Consider the following 15,277-nt stretch of genomic DNA (forward strand, 5'->3'; position numbering starts at 1 on the left):
TCCAATAGGATAGCCACCAGTAGCTAGTGTGACTGAGGAGTTTTTAATTTTAGCTAATTTAAATAATTTAAATGGCTACATGTGGCTAATGGCTGCCGTATCAGACAGTATAGTTCTATGAGAATTCACCAGCCCTGAGCACTGCCTCCAAGGCTGAATCTGAAGCAGAGGGACACAGCTGCATTTGACTTAATACCTAATATTGGCTTCTCACTCAAAACTAATGACTCATTAATTAATTTTTATTTTAGACATTATCTTTTACGTGAAATAATGTCTAATTGAGTAGACTTTATTATGTGCCAAGCACTTGCTAAGGTGTGGGAATAAAACAGAGAGCAATATGGACCTGGCCCTTAGATTTCTAATGGAGTAAGTAGAAAATTAATTTGAAGAGCGTACTTAAAATGTAAAAATATAGCTGGTGTATGTGCTACAAAGGGAGCAAGGGAACACACAACGTGCCATGAGGACAGGTGACAAGGACAGTTACCTAAAAAGTTGTGTAGAGAACTTTCATCTCCTGCAGGTGAGTGTATAGATACCCAACCAAACCTGCCCACATGAAACAACTAAAATGCTAGATAAAATATTAATAACAACTTTTTAAATGCCTCACCGGGTTGGCATGAATGTAAGAATCTACAGAGCCAAAAGAAGTAAAAGCAAGACACCTGAGAGGTAAGCAAATTTTCCCCCGAAGAACAGTAGGGATCTCTGAGCCCTAGAGTTCCTGACCTTCCTCCTAGAAGAATATACCTTGTATCTGGGATCATTTTCCTCCCGCTTGAGGTATATATTGAAATTTTTTCCTGTAGTGAAGCTCTCAGTTTTCATTTGTTTGAAAATTCTTTACTGACTTTCATCCTTGAAAGAGTTTTACTGGGAATAAATTCTAGGCTGATTTTTTTTTTCCTCTCACCACATTGAAAACATTATCGCACAGTCTTCTGGCTTCCATTTTTGCTGTTAAAAGGTAATGAATTAGTCTATTTACTGTTCTTTTGTATGGGATCTTTCCTTATCCTTGGTTGCTTTGAAGATCTCTTTGTCTCTGATGTTCTGTGGTTTTACCTTCATGTATTCTTCAGATACATTGCAGTGTGCCTGGATACACATTTCTTTGGTTTACCCTGCTTAAGATTCATTTGGATTCCTGTATCTGTGGATAGTTCTCTTTTCACTATTTTCACAAATTTCTCTCCAGTCATTATATCTTTTAACATTGGCTTTCTTCCAATCTCTTTATTACTTTTTGGAACTTTTAATTAGGTATATGTTAGGTGCTCTCATTTTATCCTCCAAGACTCTTAGTCATTCTATTATATTACTAGTTCATTCTCTCTCTGAGCTATATTCTGGATAATTTATTTGTATCAAATATTTGTTTCTTTATTCCTCTTAACTGATTCTCTCATCAGCTGAGATTAATCTGTAATTTAATCGTTTTGCTAAATTTTAAGTTTCAACTTCTACAGTTCATCAATTCTGAAACAACTTTTTTCTCAGATTTTAACACTCCTGAAATCCAGAGGCATCTTATAATCAGAGGCATCCTGAATGGTAATTGGCCCTGGTTTTTGTTGTTGTTGTTGTCTGGGGGGAGAGGAGGTAATTAGGTTTATTTATTTATGTATTTATTTTTTAATGGAGGTACTAAGAATTGAACCCAGGACCTTGTGCATGCTAAGCATGTGCTCTACCACTTGAGCTATACCCTCCCTACCTTGGTAGTGTTTTTGATGACACATAAAATTATGGTGCATTTTACAATCAACCCTGTTTTATAGTCAACACATTATGGCATCTATTTTTCATTTTTGGAAGTTCTATATGATTCTTTTTGAGCCCAAATGACTTGAATTCCTCATTTATTTTAGAATTTCTTGCTTATTTCTTTAAACTTATAAAGCTTAGTACTTTTATATTCTGTGTCAGATAGCTACAATATCTGAAGGCTTTGAAAAATCTATTTCTGCTGCATATTATTTCTGCTGGTTCCCATTCATAGTGCATTGTTTTCTTGTACCATTTATCTGTGAGCCAGTCATTTTCTTTGGGCCTTTATCTGTGGAATTCCTTTGAGGCCCAGATTGAAGCTGAATTCCTCCAGAGAGGATTTGCATTTACTTTTATGAGTTGCTTGGGGGAGGGGCACTACCAACCTGAGACCACTTTAAATTAAATTATTTGCTTGAGTTACTTTGGACTACACGGTTAGCATAAATTTAGACCACAGACTCATACAGGGACTTACTTGTGGTTAAGAATTCTCAGGAGATACTTTTCTCTGGGTCACTTAACACCGAGACTTTAAATCCTGCACAATAATAGATTATTTGCAAGCAGGTAATCAGAGTTAGTGTTTTAGGGTCCTAGAATTGTTCGAAGAAGGGGTACATAGTGATAATTTTCTAGACTTGGGTCAAGTATGCATGTTCAAATTGCTAGAGTAATAACTTCCAAACAGGTAGAAAGGGTAAAAATGAAATGAAAAATGACGGGAGGGGATAAATCAAAAGACAAAGGTAAAAAAGGGGGTGCTTAAAAGTAGGACAAATGGAAAGAAAATAAAAAGAAGAAATTTACCTAAATATATTTTCAGTCATGCTAAATGTAAATGGTTTTAACTCTCTAGTACAAGACAAAAATTACCAGAATATTCTTTTTAAACCTAGCTGTATGTATTCACAAGAACTATGCTTAAAGCATAAGAACAAAAAATCCCCAAAAGTCAAAAGTGGAAAAAAGATATGACAGGTAAATATTAACCAAAAGGAAGCATCTCTAGCTTTATTAATAAAAGATAAAATAAACTTTAAGGCAAAAGGCATTATCAGAAATAAGAGGGTCACTACATAATAATACTACTTTTAATTTCCCAAGAATATTTAACATATAAAAATATTCAGGAATAATTTTAACAAGTAATGTGAAATCCTTCCTGGAGCTAATTTTGAACTATTGAAAAATGCTAAAATTTTAAATAAATATGAAGATACACTTTATTCTCAGATAAGAAAATTTAATGTCATAAAATTATCCTTTCTCCCCAAATAGATTTAAAGATTCACTATAATTCTAATCAAAAATTCCAATAGTCCACAAAACTTCATAGCTGATTTACATGTATAATGAAAAAACAAAGATCCTAAGACAAGTTAAGACAATCCTGGAGAAGAACAAATTAGGAGAATTTTCTATATTGGACACTGAAACATATTATAAGGCTGTGGTAACTGAGACAGTGTAGTTTTGGCACAAATAAAACATAGCACAAAAACAAGCCCAAGTATATTTGGAAACTTCATTTTTTTATGGACTTGGCACAGCAGATCATTGTGGAACAGAGACTATTTAATAAATGTTACTGAGACAACTGTAGATTCATATGAGAAAAATGGAATTAAATCTCAGTCATACCACATACACAAATCAATTCCAGGTAGAGTAAAATATTTAAGTGTAAAAGGTAAAACTATAACACACTTAGAAGACAACATAGAGAATATTGCTATGACATTGGAATAGGTACTAATTTTCCTAAATAAGACATGAAAGGCAAAAAATAAAAAACCCTATACAGTTTCCCATAAAGGAAAAGATAGACAAAATCAACCACATTATAATTAAGAACTTCTCAACAGAGAGTAGAAAGCAAGCCTCAACATGAGAGGACATATTTGTAACACGTAAAACCGAAAACAATATCCATGCTATGTAAAGAACATCTGTGAGTCATTTCTTTTAATGGGCAAAGAACATGAAAAGCCATTTCACAGAAGAGGACACACAAATGATCTGTAAACATATGAAAATTATAATTAGTAATCGGGGAAAAGAAAATTAAAACCACAATGAAATTACCAGTTCACACCAACAAATTGTCAAGAGTTAAATGTCAGTCAATGCCAAGAGTTGGCAAGGATGCAGCCCAGAGAGGGAGTGGGAATAGCTCCTCTCACCCACTCCTAGTAGAGCTTTAAATTGATGAAATCACTTCAGAAAACAGTGTTACCTAGTGAAGTTGAAATGTACTGCACATCCTATGGCCTAACAATTCCACTGCCAGCTATATGCCCTGAAGAAACTCTTGTGCATGCGCAGCAAGACATATGTCGAAGACTGGATTTATAAAATGGAGATGTACTCGTAGTCATATAGAACACAACAGAGCAGAGAAAATGACCAACTATAGCTACATGCATTCAGTAGTCGAACCTCAAAACCATGATGTCGAGGGAAAGAGCACGCACTGTATGTTTCCATTTATAAACATTCACAAACAGGTAAGACTGAACACTATATTGTTTAGGAATATGTGCATAGCTGATAATTATAAGGGAAATTATTAGCATGGATTCATGGTTTCATCTGGGGAAGGGAAGGGAGTGCCATGAGAGGCACCTGCAGGCTTCTAAGGTGTGCCATGTTCTTGTTCTTAAGCTGAATGGTGAGTAAAAGTTAATTTCATGTTTAACAGGCTTTGGAATTTTTATACAGGCTCTTGTAAGTATGATATACTTCACAATAAAATGTATTTTAGAGGAAATATGTGAAAGCTAAATTCTTATTCTTCATAGTCAGAAATCAATAGAAAATGCCTAAAACTGAAAAAAGCAAGAAGTAGCAATATAAACACCAAATTTAGGTTAATGTATGTGAATATCAAGGCTAAAAGAATTTAATATGGTTGTTACTGGAGAGCAAGACTTGGGAAGAAGGAATGGGGAGCAGGACTCGGCTGCTTTTTATAAGTCTCGTAGAACTACTGACTCCTTAAATAATGTGCCATATAACTTATTTCAAAAAAAGGGAGGTTTAAAAAGTGGCATTCAATACCTAGAATAGTTAAATGCATAGAGACAGAAAGTAGAGTGGTGGTTGCCAGGAGCTGGTGGGGGAGGGGGCTGGGGTGGTTAGTGTTTAATCGGTACAGAGTTTCAGTCTGGGAAGATGAAAAGCTCTGGAGGTAGATGGTGCTGATGGTTGTACAACAACATGAATGTATTCAATGTTACTAAACTGTACACTTAAAAATAATTAAAGTGGTAAATCTTATGTATATTTTACCACACACAAAAATTAAAGCTCAAAAAAACAGTGGCATTTGAGCTGAGTTATGCAAGGTATGAAGGAGTTAACCATCCGAGGCAGGGTGAAAAGGTTGGAGGAAATCTGATTCTTGCCCTGAATCCCTTCTTCATTAAAGGTATTAATTCCCACTTCTGGTTGGAGACCTCCCTAAGGGTCTCCAGAGAGCACATGAGGTGCTCCAATATTTGCAAATAAAACTCCCAAACTAAATTATGTTTAATTTCCAAAAGTCCCCTTTGGGTGCTTAATGGAAATAAATATATCAAATGTAACCTTAAAAACAGAAATCCAAGAGTATTATCCTTCACACTACAAAAGGATTCTTTGACTAACAAGAGGATTTACCACAGTTTCTTAACATACCTGTCCCCCAGGACACTCAGAGTGTGATTTAATTAACACAAAACAGGCTTATCCCACCTTCCAGAAATATGTCAAATAGGTGCTTTCAAAGGAATTGAGAACTGAAAATCCAAGAAAACAATGGCCCACCAAAAGGGTCACTGCTGCTCTAAACTAGAGTTTCTAAATCAACTTCATCATGAAAAATCCCACACTGGGGCCACCCCAGCGGGCAAAGCTGTAGCTGACCAACATCTCCAATTTAGCTAATCACACCTCATGCCTTCCTCTATCATCACACATCGTATAGATTCTAATTCTTCACAGTCATCAGTCTAATACGAAACAAACTCATCGTGGGCTGAGGCTGTGTCACATTCCTCGGTGTGACCCCAGGAACCCTGCCTACAGCCCAGGCACCTCCCAGGACCTAGTTATTAATTGATTTGTTGATCCATTCATTCTAATGACGGTCCACAGCCTGAGGGAACAAACCCTTACTTTCTAGTTCTTCATCCTTGCTTGCCTATTCCACCAACTCTGTGCATCCATCAGCTCAGAACTCCTAAATCTTTTCTCTGTCCTGCTCCCCATTTTTAGTTACCGGACCCATTTTTCACCCCCTACAGCCAGAGACCTCACATGATGTCACCCCTAAGTGCAGCCCTCCAACACCAGGGTCTTTCTTCCCCTTCCCTGGGACTGGGGTCCATTCTCAAACCTAGGCCCAGCAGTTGATGACAGGCTCTTGGGCCACCCTCCACCACATAGCTGCCTCCACCTGGCCATCTAGCTGGCCTCTTCTCTGTTGCAGTAGGTCTACCCACCTGCTTCCTCACCTACCAGGTCCAGCCACCTACCAGGGGAGCCCCCAGCTTCAGCCCATCTCCACCCAGTCCCTGAGGGAGAGAGGGTTTGCCCAGTGACATGCCCTGACCCTCAGCCCACAGCTCTCACCACCCTGTGGTTGAGAGTCTGGTCACCCAGGACCACCCAGCTGACAGCCACCCCAGACCACAAGCCAAGAGCCTGCTCCCACAGAGGTAGAGGGCTGGCAGTGACCACTCAAGAAGCCACTTCCTACTCTTTGGAGGAAGGGCACCTGCAGGCCAAAGGGTGCAGCTGCAGCCATGGCCAGCCCCTGGGGCTAGAGAGCCACCATACAACCCTGTGAGGAATCAGTGAAGTCCTTCACTGTGTGGAGGAAAGGCAAAGGTGACCAAATACTTTCCCTGCCCGTGGGCCAGCAAACTCTTTCTGAAAAGGACCAAATAGTAAATATTTTAGGCTTGGAGGGGGCCCACGAGGTAAGACAGAGCAAGGTTTCTCACTGAATAACCTTTCTTATATTTAAAAATATAAAAATCATTCTTAGTTTTGGGTCTGTACAAATGTAAGTGGAGACTAGATTTGGCCTGCAGGCTGTAGTTTGCCTACCCCTGGTCTAGTTGAAGAGGCATTCATTTATGAGACTATTAGAAACTATTAGAGAGTTCAAGAGAAACCAGAGGCAGGAGTTGGAATCATTGTTTAGTCAAATCCAATGATCTCCAAAGTGAAGCACTTACTCCTATTAGGGGTAAAAGAAGAAATTAATAAGGCTTCTAGGGTATATTTTTATCTCATCCTTTTTCATTTCAACTTTTGTTTGTGTTTTATAAAATACATGAGTACAACGAGATTTATACAGAATTTATATATGTATGTAATTACATATGTTGAGTGTGACATGCTGAAATATTTTTCATTGTAGGAGTGCAGGATGAGAAAAATCTGAAGAATGCTAGTCTAATGATCTGGCACCAAATGCTCTTGAAAAGTTTCACACTGTCATGCTTTTGTTTCCATAAGTACTTCTTCTCTTACATAGTGTTGGGTGGCAAAATCTGATTTTTTTTTAATTAAAATGTATTTAAATCAGTGTCGACAGATACAAGAGAATTTCCCTATTTTTGTAATCAGTGTACTGGGGGGGTGCTATTTGAGCACTGCCATGAGCAAGATTCTGTCTTTGGAATCTGATGTCTGGTTGGGATTTTGAATCTTTGCTGCTCCTTTTTGTCACATAGAGTCAGAACTATCTTCCCCCATGGCAGGCCTTCGAGGTGGGGAGTAGGGGGTGGGGATGCTGCCTGCCAGTTTAGCTCCTCACCTTACTTGATCTCATCTAAACAGCACTGTTTGTACATTTTGCCCACATTTTGTAGGAAAAAAGATGGAAATAAACATTCTGGAAACAAACAGCCTCACTTGGACATTCACTGGACTAACCCAGGTAGCTAGATATTGATTTGGGCAGAAAAAGAATAAAACTATGAAAGATATTGTCAAGAGCTCTGAAAGGTCAAAATTTTTACCCTGCCTTCAAGTTAATAAGTTGGCTTGCTATTATTTCATGGATGCCAGCAGAGGATACAAAAATCCTGGGTCACAGACAAAGGACTTTATTACTTTATTTGTGCCAATTCCCTGAGCCTCATTTCCCACAAAGAGGGCCAGGTGACACCTGCCCAGGCAGTAGGCTGAATTATAGGAGAGGACTCTTGAGTGTAGGGAACCTAAAACTTTCTCTGATTTCTATTGTTTTAAATTTGTTAATATTTTGTAATGGCCCAGAAAGCGGCCTATCCTTGTGATAGTCCATGAGTGCTTGGGAAGAATGTGTATTCTCCTGCTGTTGGGTGAAGTAGTCCATAAAAGTCAATTAGATCAAGTCAACTGATGGTGCTAGTCAGGGCAGCTATATTCTTTCCGATTTTCTGCCTGTTTGACCTAAATATTACTGAAAGAAGGGTGTTGAAATCTCCAACCAGATAGCAGATTTGTCTGTTTCTCCTTGCAGTTACATGAGTTCTTGCCTCATGAATTCTAACACTCTGTTGTTAAGTGTAAACATGCTAAGAATTGTTATATATTATTGGAGAATTAAATCCTTTATTGTAATGTAATATTCCTCTTTAATCTTCATAATTTCCCCTTTTCTGAAGCCTACGTTGTCTGAAATTAAGATAGCTACTACAACTTTTTTTTGATTAGTGTTAGCATGGAATAGCTTCCTCCATCACTTCACTTTGAATATATCTCATCTTTATATTTAAAGTGGGTTTCCTGTAGACACCCTAATAGTTGGGTCTTCTTATCCAGTCTGAAAATCTCGGTCTTTTAACTGATGTTTTTAGATCATTCACATTTAAATTTATTACTGATATAGCTGGAGTAATATCTACCATGTTTGTAACTGATTTCTATTTATTATATATGTTTTTGTTTCTTTTGTTCCCCTCTTCTGCCCTCTTTGGTTTTTTTTTTAAACTTTTTTTATTGAGTTATAGTCATTTTACAATGTTGTGTCAAATTCCAGCGTAGAGCACAATTTTTCAGTTATACATGAATATAAGTATATTGTCATGTTTTTTTTTCACTGTGAGCTACCACAAGATCTTGTATATATTTCCCTGTGCTATACAGTATAATCTTGTTTATCTATTCTACATATGCCTGTCAGTATCTACAAATTTTGAACTCCCAGTCTACCCCTTACCACCCCCCACCCCCTTGGCAACCACAAGTTTGTATTCTGTCTATGAGTCTGTTTCTGTTTTGTATTTATGTTCTTTTTTTTTTTCAGATTCCACATATGAGCGATCTCCTATGGTATTTTTCTTTCTCTTTCTGGCTTACTTCACTTAGAATGACATTCTCCAGGAACATCCATGTTGCTGCAAATGGCATTATGTTGTCATTTTTATGGCTGAGTAGTATTCCATTGTATAAATATACCACATCTTCTTTATCCAGTCATCTGTTGTTGGACATTTAGGCTTTTTCCATGTCTTGGCTATTGTAAATCCTGCTGCTATGAACACTGGGGTGCAGGTGTCTTTTTGAAGTAGAGTTCCTTCTGGATATATGCCCAGGAGCAGGATTACTGGGTCATATGGTAAGTCTATTCCTAGTCTTTTGAGGAATCTCCATACTGTTTTCCGCAGTGGCTGCACCAAAGTGCATTCCCACCAGCAGTGTTGGAGGGTTCCCTTTTCTCCACAGCCTCTCCAGCATTTGTCATTTGTGGACTTTTGAATGATGGCCATTCTGACTGGTGTGAGGTGATAACTCATTGTAGTTTTGATTTGCAGTTCTCTGGTAATTAGTGATATTGAGCATTTTTCATGTGCCTATTGATCATTTGTACGTCTTCCTTGGAGAATTGCTTGTTTAGGTCTTCTGCCCATTTTTGGATTGAGTTGTTTGTTTTCTTCTTATTAAGTCGTATGAGCTGCTTATATATTCTGGAGATCAAGCTTTTGTCGGTTTCATTTGCAAAAATTTTCTCCCATTCTGTAGGTTGTCACTCTGTTTTACTTATGGTTTCCTTTGCTGTGCCGAAGCTTGTAAGTTTAATTAGGTCCCATCTATTTATCTTTGCTTTTATTTCTATTGCTTGGGTAGACTGCCCTAGGAGAACATTTTTGAGATGTATGTCAGATAATGTTTTGCCTATATTTTCTTCTAGGTTTATTGTATCTTGTCTTATGTTTAAGTCTTTGATCCACTTTGAGTTTATTTTTGTGTATGGTGTAAGGGAGTGTTCTAGCTTCATTGATTTACATGCTGCTGTTCAGTTTTCCCAAACACCATTTGCTGAAGAGACTATCTTTATTCCATTGTATATTCTTGCCTCCTTTATTGAAGATTAGTTGACCAAAAGTTTGTGGGTTTATTTCTGGGCTCTCTATTCTGTTCCATTGGTCCATATGTCTGTCTGTTTTTTGTACCAATACCATGGTGTTTTGATTACTGTAGCTCTATAGTATTGTCTGAAGTCTGGGAGAGTTATTCCTCCAGCCTTTTTTTTCTTCAGTAACATTTTGGCAATTCTAGTTCTTCTGTGGTTCCATATAAATTTTATTATGATTTGTTCTAGTTCTGTGAAGTATGTTCTGGGTTTCCCTCTCTGGTTTTAATTGAGCATTTCTAACAATTCCATTTTACCTTCTCCCTTGGCATATCAAGTATACTTCTTTTAAAATTATTTTAGTAATTGCCCTAGAGTTTGCAATGTACACTTTTAACTAATCTATGTCTGCCTTCAAACAACACTATACTACTTCACACGTGGTATAGGTACCTTAGAGTATGTCCATTTCCTTCCTCTTACCCTTTTAACATTGCTGAAATACTGTATATTTCACTTATCCATAAACTATAATCTCATTGTTATTTGCTATTTTTAAACAGTTGTCTTTCAGATAAATTAAGAAAAATAAAAATAAAATACTTACTTTACCTTCATTTATTCCTTCCTTTCCCTTCTTTATATAAAAACAAAATTTTGACCTATGTTATTTTCCTACTCCCTGAAGAACTTCTCTTAATATTTCCTGCAGAGCAGGTCTGCCGGGATGAATTCCTTCAGATTTTGTTTGTCTGAGAAAGCATTTCTTCTTCACTCTTTTTTTAAAATGTAGACATTTATTTATTACTGTATCTTATTATATACGTTTCAGGTGTATAGCATAATTCAACATCTGTATACACTACAAAATGATTATCACCACAAGTCTAGTTACCATCCATCACCATACAGTTGCTCCCCCTTCCCCTCATTTTGCCCACCCCTCAGGCCCCTTCCTCTTGGGTAACCACTAATCTGATCTCTGTATCTATGAACTTCCTTTTGTTTTGCTCTGTTTGTTCATTTTTTATTTTTTTAGATTCCACATATGCGTGAAATCACATGATATTTATCTTTCTCTGATTGACTTATTTCATAATACCTTAAGGTCCATCAATGTTGTTTCAAATGGCAGGATTTCATTCTTTTTTATGTCTGAGTAGTATTCCATTACACACACACACACACACACACACACACACACACACACCTTCTTTATCCATTCATCCATCCATCGATGGACACTTAGGTTGTTTCCTTATCCTGGCTATTGTAAATAATGCTGTAATGAACATAGGAGTGCATTTATATTTTTTTAACATTTTTTATTGATTTATAATCATTTTACAATGTTGTGTACATTTATATTTTTGAGTTAATGTTTTTATGTTCTTTGGATAAATACCCAGAAGTGAAATAGCCAGTCAAATGGTTGTTCTATTCTTAATTTTTTAAGAAACCTCCACATTGTCTTCCATGGTGGCAGCACCAATTTACAATCCCACCAACAGTGTATAACAGTTCCCTTTTCTCCACATCTACAACATTTTTTATTTCTTGTCTTTTCAATAATAGCCATTCTGACAGGTGTGAGTTGATCTCTCATTGTGGTTTTTATTTGAATTTCACTAATAATTAGTGATGTTGAACATCTTTTCATGTGTCTGTTGGCCATCTGTATGTCTTCTTTGGAAAAATGTCTATTTAGATTCTATGCCAATTTTTTAATCAAAGTCATTTTTTGTTGTTGTTGTTAAGTTTTATGAGTTCTTTATATTTTTTTGGATATTAGCTCTTTATCAGATATATATTTGCAAATACCTTTTCCTAGCCAATATTCATTTTGATGATGATTTCCTTTGATGTACAGAAGCTTTTTAGTTTGATATAGTCCCATTTATTTATTTTTGCTCATTTCCCTTGCCTTTGGAGTTGGATCCACAAAAACATCACTAAGATGCCAGAGAGGCTACCACCTATGTTTTCCTCAAGGAATTTTATGGTTTCAGGTCTTACATTCAAGTCTTTAATCCATTTTGAGTGAATTTTTGTGTATAGTGTAAGATAGTGGTCTCATTTCATGTTTTAGTATGTAGCTGTCCCATTTTCCCAACACTATTTATCAAAGAGACTATCCTTTTTCCATTGTAGGTTCTTTGCTCCTTTGTCATAAATTATCCATGTATATGAAGGTTTATTTTTCTGGGCTCTCAATTCTGTTCCATTTTCTGTGCATCTGTTTTTGCCAGTACAATACTGTTTTGATTACTAAAGCTTTGCAGTATAGTTTTCAATTGGGGAGCATGATACCTCCAGCTATGTTCCTCTTCCTTAAGATTGTTTTGGCTATTTAAGTCTCCTTCAATCTGGAAGGATAATCCCACTGGGTAGGAATTCTTGGTTTGTGGTTTTTGTTTTCAATACTTTCAGTATTTCACCCCACTCTCTTCTTGCTTGCACAGTGTCTGACAAGAAGTCCACTGTAATTCTTATGCTTGTTTCTCTAAAAGTAGTAAGATGACATTTCCCCCTCTGGCTTCATTCAAGATTTTCTCTTTGTCTCTATTTTTCTGCAATTTGAATATTTTTAATTTTATTTTTATTATACTGAACAGTAAACAAATCTGCCCTTCACTCCAGAGAGAACATTATCTTTGTCTTCCAAAGCTATTTATTGTTCTAACATCCTAGAAAAAATAAACTGAAACTGGAATAATCTGGATGTGCTGAAACATAAGAGATCCATGGAGTATTTATCCATGTATAAAACACTGGGGAAATGGTACTGGAAATTAGGTTTAAAGTAGTTTCCTCAGCCTTGGTTGTCCATTAGTATCACCTGAGCAGATCTTTACAAACCAATGTCCACAGATTCTGTTTTAATTGGTCTGGGATGGAACCCAAGCATCAGTAGTCTGCAAAAGCTCCCAGATGATTCTAATGTATACCCAACGTAGAGAACACCTGTCTAAAAGATGATGTGGTGAGGTGTAATTGGTAATATATTTTAGCTCAGTGCTTCCCCAACTTTGCTGGGCATGTAATTCACATACTTGGAACTCATGTTCAGTGCAGATTCTGATTCAGCAGGTCTGGAGGGGCGCCAGAGATTCTTTCAGACAAGCTTCCTGGTATACGGCCTGATGCTGTCGTTTGACTTTAAGTAGAAAGGTTTTGGCTCACTGAGAATACAGTAATTATAATCTGTTTCTACTCCTAAACTTTCATATACATACATGTTCAGGAACTTACCATGTGTGAAAGAAGACAGCCTGACTCTGGAAGATAGTTTAGCAGGAAGAGTGAAGACTATCCTCTCCCGGGACCACAGAAATACCTTGGGTGTTCAGGTCTTGAGAAATGTGACAGACACTTCAGGGTGTTCAAAACAAAACAAAACAAAAAAGAAACAAACAAACAAACAAAAAACAGATTTAGAACACAGGGCCATTAAATCCTAAGTAACAGTTTCACTCTGAACCTTACATTGCTCAAATACTGATGACGGTAATAGTTGAGGAAGAGTCCACAATTTGGAACCAAAAGTGTCAGAAAAATAAAAAGTAAAATCCTGACATTACTAGAGCAAAAGGTTTGAGCAACTCAGGAAAACACTCTTCAACTTGCTATTATTTCTACTTCTATTGGGAGTAAGGAAAATCATCTCTGGACTGCCTCCTCTCAATTGTCTGGTTTAATTTCCAAAGGTCGTGATACCACTGGCCTCTGAGACTGCAGAGCTGGCACCTGGATCCTTCCACCACGCTGCAGCTCTGGCAAAGAATAGGAAGTAAACACCATTTTCCAGGGCCAGTGCTATTCATTACCAGGCCTTCCCCTGCCTAGCAATTTGTCTACTTTCCAGCTTGAACAAATAACTTTCTGGCTACATGAGTCCCTCATTTGTTTTCCTGAGTAAATGGAAAGCTCCTAGACCACCTGCCAGGCACCAGGGAGCCTGGAGGACGTAAAGGAACATGCCTGTTAGATATTTATCCTATTGATGGCCCTGGGGCAGGAACGGGGTTGTGGGTGGTGGCGGAGATCTGATGCCTTCTTCTTTGACATGCCTCCTTAACAAGTTAATACCTGTCCACCACCAGCTGCCTCTGGAAGCATTTTAGAAATATCACTTCACAATGATGAGACAGGTCATCCTTTCTTTCCCACTGGGCCTGACTTCTCTGAGTTTTCTAATACAGATTTGCTGAAATTCAAGCAGAAGGTCTTTACTTTCCCTGACCTCTGTACTTCTTACATCCATCAGAAAAGAATAATACCATGGCCAAGGTACTCAGAGCTGAGGAAGGGAGATTGCCTCAGCCAGTTAGCTAGGTGGATCACATGTGAAACTGACACCGCTGCAGGTGTCACCAATTAGCGCTTAGGTGCTGCAGATCCAAAATAAATAAAACCTTGGCTCTGCCCTTGAGCGAATCATAAACCCAAAATCTGGGTTAATGGTTTTCTAAGGTTAGGCCAAGTTGTTTAAATACTCAAACAGAATGTATCTATTTGTTTGTTGAGAGCAGTGGACATTTCATCATCCAAGGTTTCAAGCAGCTAATGGTTAAAGATGGGAGTAGGTGGTTCTTTGGGTTGTTTAATCCCTGTTCAAGGGCATGAAGTCCCCAAAGGATAGAAATAAGAGTCTTTGGTCCATTCCAGGTATTTTGTAATAATTAAAATAGTGCCCCAATTCTCCCTTGATGACAATGCTGGGCCATAGGAACCACCCAATGCCCCTCAATCATGGCCATTATCAGCTAGCAATGGCAGCCAGAGAGGGAGACCTGGCTCCTGTTTCCTCCCTAAATTCCCTCTCACTACTGCAAATCTGGAAACTCAAAGGTTTCAGGGGCCAGGCTGTGAGACCAAAGGGACTGGAGGAACTCTGCACTTTAAACGCATTCAAATTGCCTTCTCAGAAATAATCTGTAGAGCTGGCGTTGAGACTCTACTTCACCTCTTCCATTTATCTACGTTTGGACATGTTACTTCACTTCTTTAATTTTTTGACTCCTCATCAGTTAAACAGGGATAATAATACCCATCCTGCACATATCCCCAGGTGGTTGTGATAATTTAATTATCCAATATCTGAAAAAGCATTTTAAAACTGTAAATCATTACAAAAATGTAAGCAATTTAACCAATATCAAG

The 15,277-nt window shown here is 37.5% G+C and overlaps 1 protein-coding gene and 1 long non-coding RNA gene across 2 annotated transcripts in view; one reads left to right on the forward strand and one right to left on the reverse strand.

Moving 5' to 3' along the window:
* The window catches only part of CPA5 (carboxypeptidase A5), a 34,377-nt gene extending 20,931 nt beyond the window's left edge, over nucleotides 1-13,446 (reverse strand). The window contains exon 1 of the mRNA XM_072964488.1: nucleotides 13,367-13,446. The gene's annotated coding sequence lies outside the window, so the exon portion shown is untranslated. The remainder of the gene's footprint in view (nucleotides 1-13,366) is intronic.
* Nucleotides 1-15,277, forward strand: part of LOC140697337 (uncharacterized) — a 23,420-nt gene continuing 8,143 nt past the window's right edge. The window contains exon 1 of the long non-coding RNA XR_012074279.1: nucleotides 1-529. This is a non-coding gene — a long non-coding RNA (uncharacterized lncRNA). The remainder of the gene's footprint in view (nucleotides 530-15,277) is intronic.

Source organism: Vicugna pacos, chromosome 7 (genome assembly GCF_048564905.1).
Source record: "Vicugna pacos chromosome 7, VicPac4, whole genome shotgun sequence".
NCBI lineage: Eukaryota > Metazoa > Chordata > Mammalia > Artiodactyla > Camelidae > Vicugna > Vicugna pacos.